We start from the raw sequence: 7,500 nt of genomic DNA on the forward strand, positions 1-7,500 counted from the left end.
ATACTGACAGAATAGAAAGGAATCCAAGATTCTTCCCACCAGACTTTAAGGAGGATCAGATGAACATGGTGACGGAAGGAAGGTTCTGGTCTTCATCTCCTGGATGTCTCCCCCCCCGCCCCAACAGAAAGTAAAAATGATAAACCTCCGGCAAAAAAAATATCTTCTTCCAAACCTTCCAAACCTTCAGTCCCAGCCACTGAGCCAAGTGCTCTTTTGAGCCCTCTTGAAAGCACAATTCTGCTTCTAAAGGTCACTACTCCATCTGAATATGCTGAGAAATTGCTTTATTTTTTACTATGTAACCATCTCTTGTTCCGAATGCATACTCTTAAGGGCTATCATTTTGTATCACATGGATTCTTTGTACTTCCTTCTTTCTTCCTTCTACATCTTTCAGCCCCCGGTTGGAGAGTGCCAGAGTGTATTTCTCTCTATTTCTAGACTTGATGGGTCATTGTATGTGTTCATAACGTAACACTCAATTCCACAACCTTAGAAAATCATCAATGGACAAAAGGAGGATGTCAACGGCTGTGTCCCAATTCAGGGGCTGCATCCTTCGAAGGATGCAGGCTTCGTAGACTGCGAAGGCTGCATCGAAGGCCGAACGAGCGTTGTGGAATGGGACGGTCTAGCCTACGGAGCATTTCCGGATTGCGTAACCAGCCGTTGACGTCCTTTACCTTGCGTGACCACGCGCCGCTCCTGTCTCTTAGCAACCCTGACAGCTGCGGTTTAAACCGGACAGCGGAGGAGAAATATGGAGCCAGAAATCATAATTGTATTGGTTATGTTTTATCTTTTATTGGAGTGGGAGAAGATTCACCGCCGGGTGAAGAGGAAGAGAGGACGTTGGCTTAAACGTTATAGAACGTTATATGTCTATACGTTATAGTTTAACGTTATATGTCTAGCGTTAATGTCATTGAACTTTGACAATAAAGTTACATATTTAAAATGGTCCCAACCTTACTTTTATATTAAAAAAATGTTTTTACATCGTTTTGTCATTAAATATGTATTCGCTGCAGCTGCTGCTTCCGCTCTCTCCGCGCCATTTCTGAAAAAATATCCAACGCGCAACGAATGTTGGGATACATCGGGCCGTGAAGGATGCATCCGATGCGTCCTTCAAACCCGGGGAACGAAGGCTGCATATCTCGGCCGCATTCGAAGGACCCTTCGAAATGGGACAGCACTTGACGCGCCGCTGTGACGTATGCGGTCTTCAAATGCGTCCTTCGAAGGATGCAACCCCTGAATTGGGACACGGCCAACATTTCTGAGCGAGTTGAGTGACGTAAGGCGAGCGCTTAAGCTAGTGTTGGAGCTTCCATCAAGGTCCAAACTTCCCCCAGCCAATGGCCGGTCGATTCGGCCATTTAGGACCCTGCCTTAAATGGATCATCACGGAGGCAAGCCCAAAGGAGAAGGGAAGGGGAAGTCTCCTTAAAGGCGTGGCTGGACCTGGATGGCTCCGGGGAGAACTGAGGGGTTACCTTGCATGGCTCCGGCTGCTTTTAGGAGGAGGGCAGAAGAGTCCTGGTTCAGCCTCTTCTTAGCCTCCAGGACGGGGTTCTCAAACTGGGTCTTCTGGTTGATGTGGCTGGAGCATCCAAACACACGCATAAAATACACATACACCACACACACATCCAAGAACACACAAAAATACTCATTAGCATCCAGGCAACGATACACATTAGCATCCACACACACACACACATCACTATTATTGACTTTATTGACTTTTTTATTCAAAGTAACTGAGCTGGGATAACCTTTCGGGCACCGCTAGTGATTTCCACTATCCACACATGCGTCACATATCTGGAATATTTACGTTCACGTTCAAACATGGCATAATAATGCCGGAACAGAACTGCCGCCACGGGACAGACCAGCAGATGGCGCTAATGCAACACAAAATTCACGGACTGAGAGGTGCTCCCTTATTTCGGAACCTGTTTCGGGCCATTCATGATAAAAGGAGCTTGTTTGCAAATAACAATAAGCAGTATTGATATCCAAAAAAAACAGGTAAGCACTGCCACGTTAAGGTAAAGTCGCCGATATGTTTTCAGCGTAAAGTCTTGTGATTGGTTCGCTCTCTTCGTATGAAAGCTTCTTAGGTCAGACGTGCTTAATCCTTTATGTGTCTCTCTCTGCAATGCTACTGCTTTCATCCAGAACACATTCACACTGCAAAGATCAGCTCATGTTACTGCTTTCATCCAGAACACATTCACACTGCAAAGATCAGCTCATGTTACTGTTTTCATCCACAACACATTCACACTGCAAAGATCAGCTCATGTTACTGCTTTCATCCACAACACATTCATACTGCAAAGATCAGCTCATGTTACTGCTTTCATCCACAACACATTCACACTGCAAAGATCAGCTCATGTTACTGCTTTCATCCACAACACATTCACACTGCAAAGATCAGCTCATGTTACTCGGTCTTGACGCTTGTGCTGGCAAATTGCGGATTCAGATTTCTCGGAATATCGATACCTGTTCCAATTCCCATATGACCCCATTCAGGATATCTTCCGGAACTTTGCAGGGACTGATTGCATGTGTGAAAGGGGCATTAAATACATGCCGTTAAGGAGAGGGTTGATTAGGAGACCTTGCTGAAGGACAAAGACTGTGGACATGGGGGGTCGAAACCAGTACCTTTTGGCTGGCAGTGAAGGCTAGCTTAGGGTGACCAGACGTTCCCAGTTTCCGGGGACAGTCCCCGTTTTCAGTGACCTGTCTCCGGCTACTGCTATCCCCGGAAATGTCCCCCCCCCCCCCCCCCCCCGTCAACAATCCCGTCTGACCACAAACCCGCACCACCCCCCCCCCCCCCCCCCCCCCCCCCACCCGCCCCGCCCCCCTGTCAACAATCCCATCCGTCCGCAAACCTGTTCCACCGCCCCCCCCCCCCCCGTTAACAATCCCGTCTGTCTGCAAACCCATACCACCCCGCCCCCTCCCCCCCCCCCCCCCCCCCCGGTCAACAATCCCGTTCGCCAGGGTAAGGGCAGTGTCGCCGTTTTAGTTTTCTATGACAAAAACACCACCTGTTTGGAGGTTTGTACTCCGCTGAACCCAAAATGTCCCCGGATTTTGTCTCAGAAATCTGGTCACCTTAGGCTAGCTAGCAAGATCCTAGTAACTACACAATCCTGCTCTCCATTACCCTACCCATTGACAGACATCCAAAGACATAACCAAACATAACCAAACCTAAACATGAATATAAAACCCCCACACACAGACACGTATAGACACACACACATAATAAGAAGCATATAACACGACACAATTCGCGTTCCAGGAATATGCGTTTAAAGAAAGTGGAAGGACAGGTGGATGGATATCGAGGCCTCTCGGGTAATCGGTTATGAAAGAGTTTTCCTTTAAAGGAACTGTGCATTTGTAATTGAATCATGGTGCATGGTGCAATGCAATCTATATCTGGCTGGCTTCCTTAATGACATAGATAATAGATGAGACAGGATGAGATGAAGGGATTAGATCAGAAAGAGATGAGTTGAGATGATATAAGCTGAAATACAATTATACAGATAAGAGGACATGAGATGATGTAACATGAGAGGAGAGCATATGATATATAATATATATATATATATTAAATTAGTAACACTGAGACACAATGAGACATTAGTAACTAATGTAATTGTTGTATTTGTATCGTAGATATGAGAAGAGATGAGAAATGAGATCAAATCAAATCAGAGCAGATCATAATATGTCTGGTCTTCTCATGTCGCCCACACAAAGGACCCTAAGTGGCAGTGACGCGATGGGAATCACACTTAGACCAGCCAACCTCATTCTGTTTCCTTTAAGAGAAACAGAAAGCAGCCTGGGAGCAATCTGTAGTGCTTGTTGTCTCAAGCTGCTGTTCGCCAGAGGGCTTACAACAAGGCCGGGCAGAAGTCTGTGACCCTGGTGCTGCCCCTGTCTGTCTGTCCTGTCTGGGAGACTGGGTGGTGAATGCAACGCAACAAAACACATTTCCAACTCCTTTCATGTGCAGCCCGATTGCTCCCTCTCCCCCTCCGCCCGCACATCCACACACACCCGAGCGCTCTCGCATGCCGAGGTGAAGATGTCTCGTCTTCCCTTTCCATTCCTGTAATGGATGCTGCATGCAGCTGATTGAGTGTGGAAACGAGCGCACTGAAACACATCTCCGCAATGAAGCAGACAGGCCTTGGCTTGCATGCACAAGCACACACACACACACACACACACACACACACACACACACACACACACACACACACACACACACACGCACAAAGGCACATACACACAGTCACACACACTTGCACAAGGATGCATGCACACACGCCTATGAAGGCAGATGCTTACACACACACAGACACGCAGACACGCACACCCACTGTGACACACATGCAAATTCATTAAACACACACATGCACAAACTCACACACACCCTTGCAGGCACACCACAGACAAACACAAACATATCGACAAACACCCACAAACTCGCACACACACACACACACACGCACACACACATTCATGCTTATTTACACTGAGCAAAACAGTAGGATCACAATCATCAGTGTGTCTTCAAACAGGTCAACGGGCACAGGCGGCAGGGCTTGGATTGGCCCCCTGCTGGTGAACAATAGCAGAGCCCAGATCGGGAAACACCAAGTGTTCTCTGTGTGTGATTGCTTTTCCCTGGTGGGAATTACATAAAGCCGATTGCGCTCGTTGTCACCTGTTGTATTGTTTTTACTGCGACCGGGCTGCTGGGCTGATGACTTTACCCAGCGTGTCTCAGTGCAGTGGCACGGACACACACACACACACACACACACACACACTCCCAGAGAAACACATACTCTACACACCCACACAGGTACACACCCACACACACACACACACAGATGAGCAAACACATACACCACGCACAGATAATCCAGGTAGGAGGGCTGGATAGTGTATTTTTACTACAGTGTTTCCCAACCGAAAGGCACCGGGTTCAATCCCCATGTCTGAATGCACACCGGGTATTTACATTGGATAAAGCACCAGCTTATTGACACACACACACAACGTTTGACTTGAAAGGTTCTGGGTTCGATCCCAAGTGTCCACAGTCAATGTTTACCTGGAGGCAGCCATTTAGTAAGCTTCCCCCTACCCCTCGGAGTCTTTCATGACCTGTGTCTGGATTCGCTGTCTGTAAGTCACACTGGATGGATGTGCTCAAAGACTGAAAAGCATCCATCTTCTGTTTAAGCTCACGCTGGGTTTGTGCGCTGATCCAAAGACAAAACAACAAACAACAAACAAAACCGCATGACAACACACACTGCAGTTGATCTACACAAAGGGCACTCACTCAACGTAGTAGGTGCCGTACTGGGGGTCGTCTATCTCCTCCCAGCCATAGGGCAGCTCTGCAGGGAGAGAGAGAGAGAGAGAGAGAGAGGGGGGGGGGACGGGACGGGACAGAGTGAATAACCAAAGAGAGATGTCGTGTCGGTACAGGAAACGCATGTAAAGTGAGTATGCAAATGTGCTGCACAGCAGCCACAGAGATAACGGAGCGAGTGGTTGGAATGGGAAATATAAAACAGTGGACTGTTTGAGACAGAGAACTGAGGTGAGGTTATTTCATTTAACACACATGAGAGAAAGGTGAACCCTCTGGTTGGGGGACAAGAGGCAGAGGGGGGTTTGGGGGGGGTGGGGTTGGGAGGGGGGCCATAAGAGACAGTAGCCATGATAATTTTTCGACAAACATATTTGTGGAAAACATATTTGTTAACAAGCGCACTTGCCGCATGGATGAGCTGATGTGATGATTTCACGCCCCGATGCACATGCACGTGGGGCACAAAGTGAGAGAGAGTGAGAGAGAGATGGAGTGAGATGGAGAGGGAGAGAGAGAGAGTGAGAGAGAGAGAGAGAGAGAGAGAGAGAGAGACAGGAGGAGAGAGAGAACGGACAAGAGGGAGAGAGAGAGAGAGAGAGAGAGAGAGAGAGAGAGAGAGACAGGAGGAGAGAGAGAACGGACAAGAGGGAGAGAGAGATAGGAAGAGAGAACGAGACAGCGAGGAGAAGAGAGACGGGAGGAGAGAGAGAAAGGGGGAGAGAGAGAGAGAGCGATGGGAAGAGAGAGAGAGAATGTAAATCTAATGTATTCCATGCCAATAAAGCTCTTTTGAATTAAATTTATTTAATTGAATTGAGAGAGAGTGAGAGCGAGAGCAAGAGCGTGCGAGAGAGAGCGCGCGAGAAAGCGAGAGAGAGAAAGAGCGCAAGAAAGCGAGAAAGCGAGAGAGAGAGAGCGAGAGAGAGAGAGAGAGAGAGAGCGAGAGAGAGAGAGAGAGAGACAGCGCTCTTCAGTCTACACCCAAGAGGATAGCTCCCGGGCCACGGACACAGTGAGTTACTGTTTTTCGGCGGCCTGCTGCATCAAGTGCATTAAAGCCGGGAGCCTCCTGTTCCAGTCACTTGGCTTCCCCATTCAGACTGCCCATAGGACCCCTCTGGAGGGGTGGGCACATTGGAGAGGCATCACACACACACACACACACACACACACACACACACACACACACACACACACACACACACACACACACACACACACACACACTCACACACACACACACACACACACACACACACACACTTGCATACGAACACACACACACATACAACTGTAGACACACACACATACACTTACAAACATAAAACACACACACACACACACACACACACACAAAAACACACACACACACACACACACACACACACACACACACACACACACACACACACACACACACTTGCATACGAACACACACACACACACACACACACACACACAACTGTAGACACACACACATACACTTACAAACATAAAACACACACACACAAAAACACACACACACACACACACACACACACACACTTGCATACGAACACACACACACACACACACACACACAACTGTAGACACACACACATACACTTACAAACATAAAACACACACACACAATAACACACACACTCACACAAAAAACACACGCACTCCACTCACACAAAAAAACACACAGATTCAAACACACACAAACACTCACTCACACATACACACACACACACACACACACACAAACACCCACACACAAAAACACGCACTCACACACAAAAACACACACACACACACACACACACACACCACCCTTCCTCTCCTTTGTGCATTAACACACATGAGCACTGATGTGTCTAATATATATACGTACATGCAGCCAGATGAACACATGCTCTGTGATCTAGCGTCTTCAGAAATGGTGCTCCACTTAAACCAAGTCTGCCAGCCTTCTGAGTCATGTGACGCCTGGGGAGGGGAGCATGTGTGAAGTGTGTGTGTGTGTGTGTGTGTGTGTGTATGTAAGTATGTAAGTGAGTGTGTATATGTAT

General features: G+C 47.7%; 1 pseudogene across 1 annotated transcript in view; it reads right to left on the reverse strand.

Annotated features, from left to right (window-relative positions):
* Positions 1-7,500, reverse strand: part of LOC311339051 (membrane-associated guanylate kinase, WW and PDZ domain-containing protein 3-like) — a 133,465-nt pseudogene that overhangs the window by 24,206 nt on the left and 101,759 nt on the right. Inside the window, exons 7-8 of the transcript in view lie at positions 5,411-5,468; positions 1,503-1,609 (exon numbers count right to left, since the gene is read on the reverse strand). The product of the transcript in view is annotated as a membrane-associated guanylate kinase, WW and PDZ domain-containing protein 3-like (transcript). The remainder of the gene's footprint in view (positions 1-1,502; positions 1,610-5,410; positions 5,469-7,500) is intronic.

This window comes from Micromesistius poutassou (assembly GCF_964030765.1).
Source record: "Micromesistius poutassou genome assembly, chromosome: 2".
NCBI classification, from domain to species: Eukaryota; Metazoa; Chordata; class Actinopteri; order Gadiformes; family Gadidae; genus Micromesistius; species Micromesistius poutassou.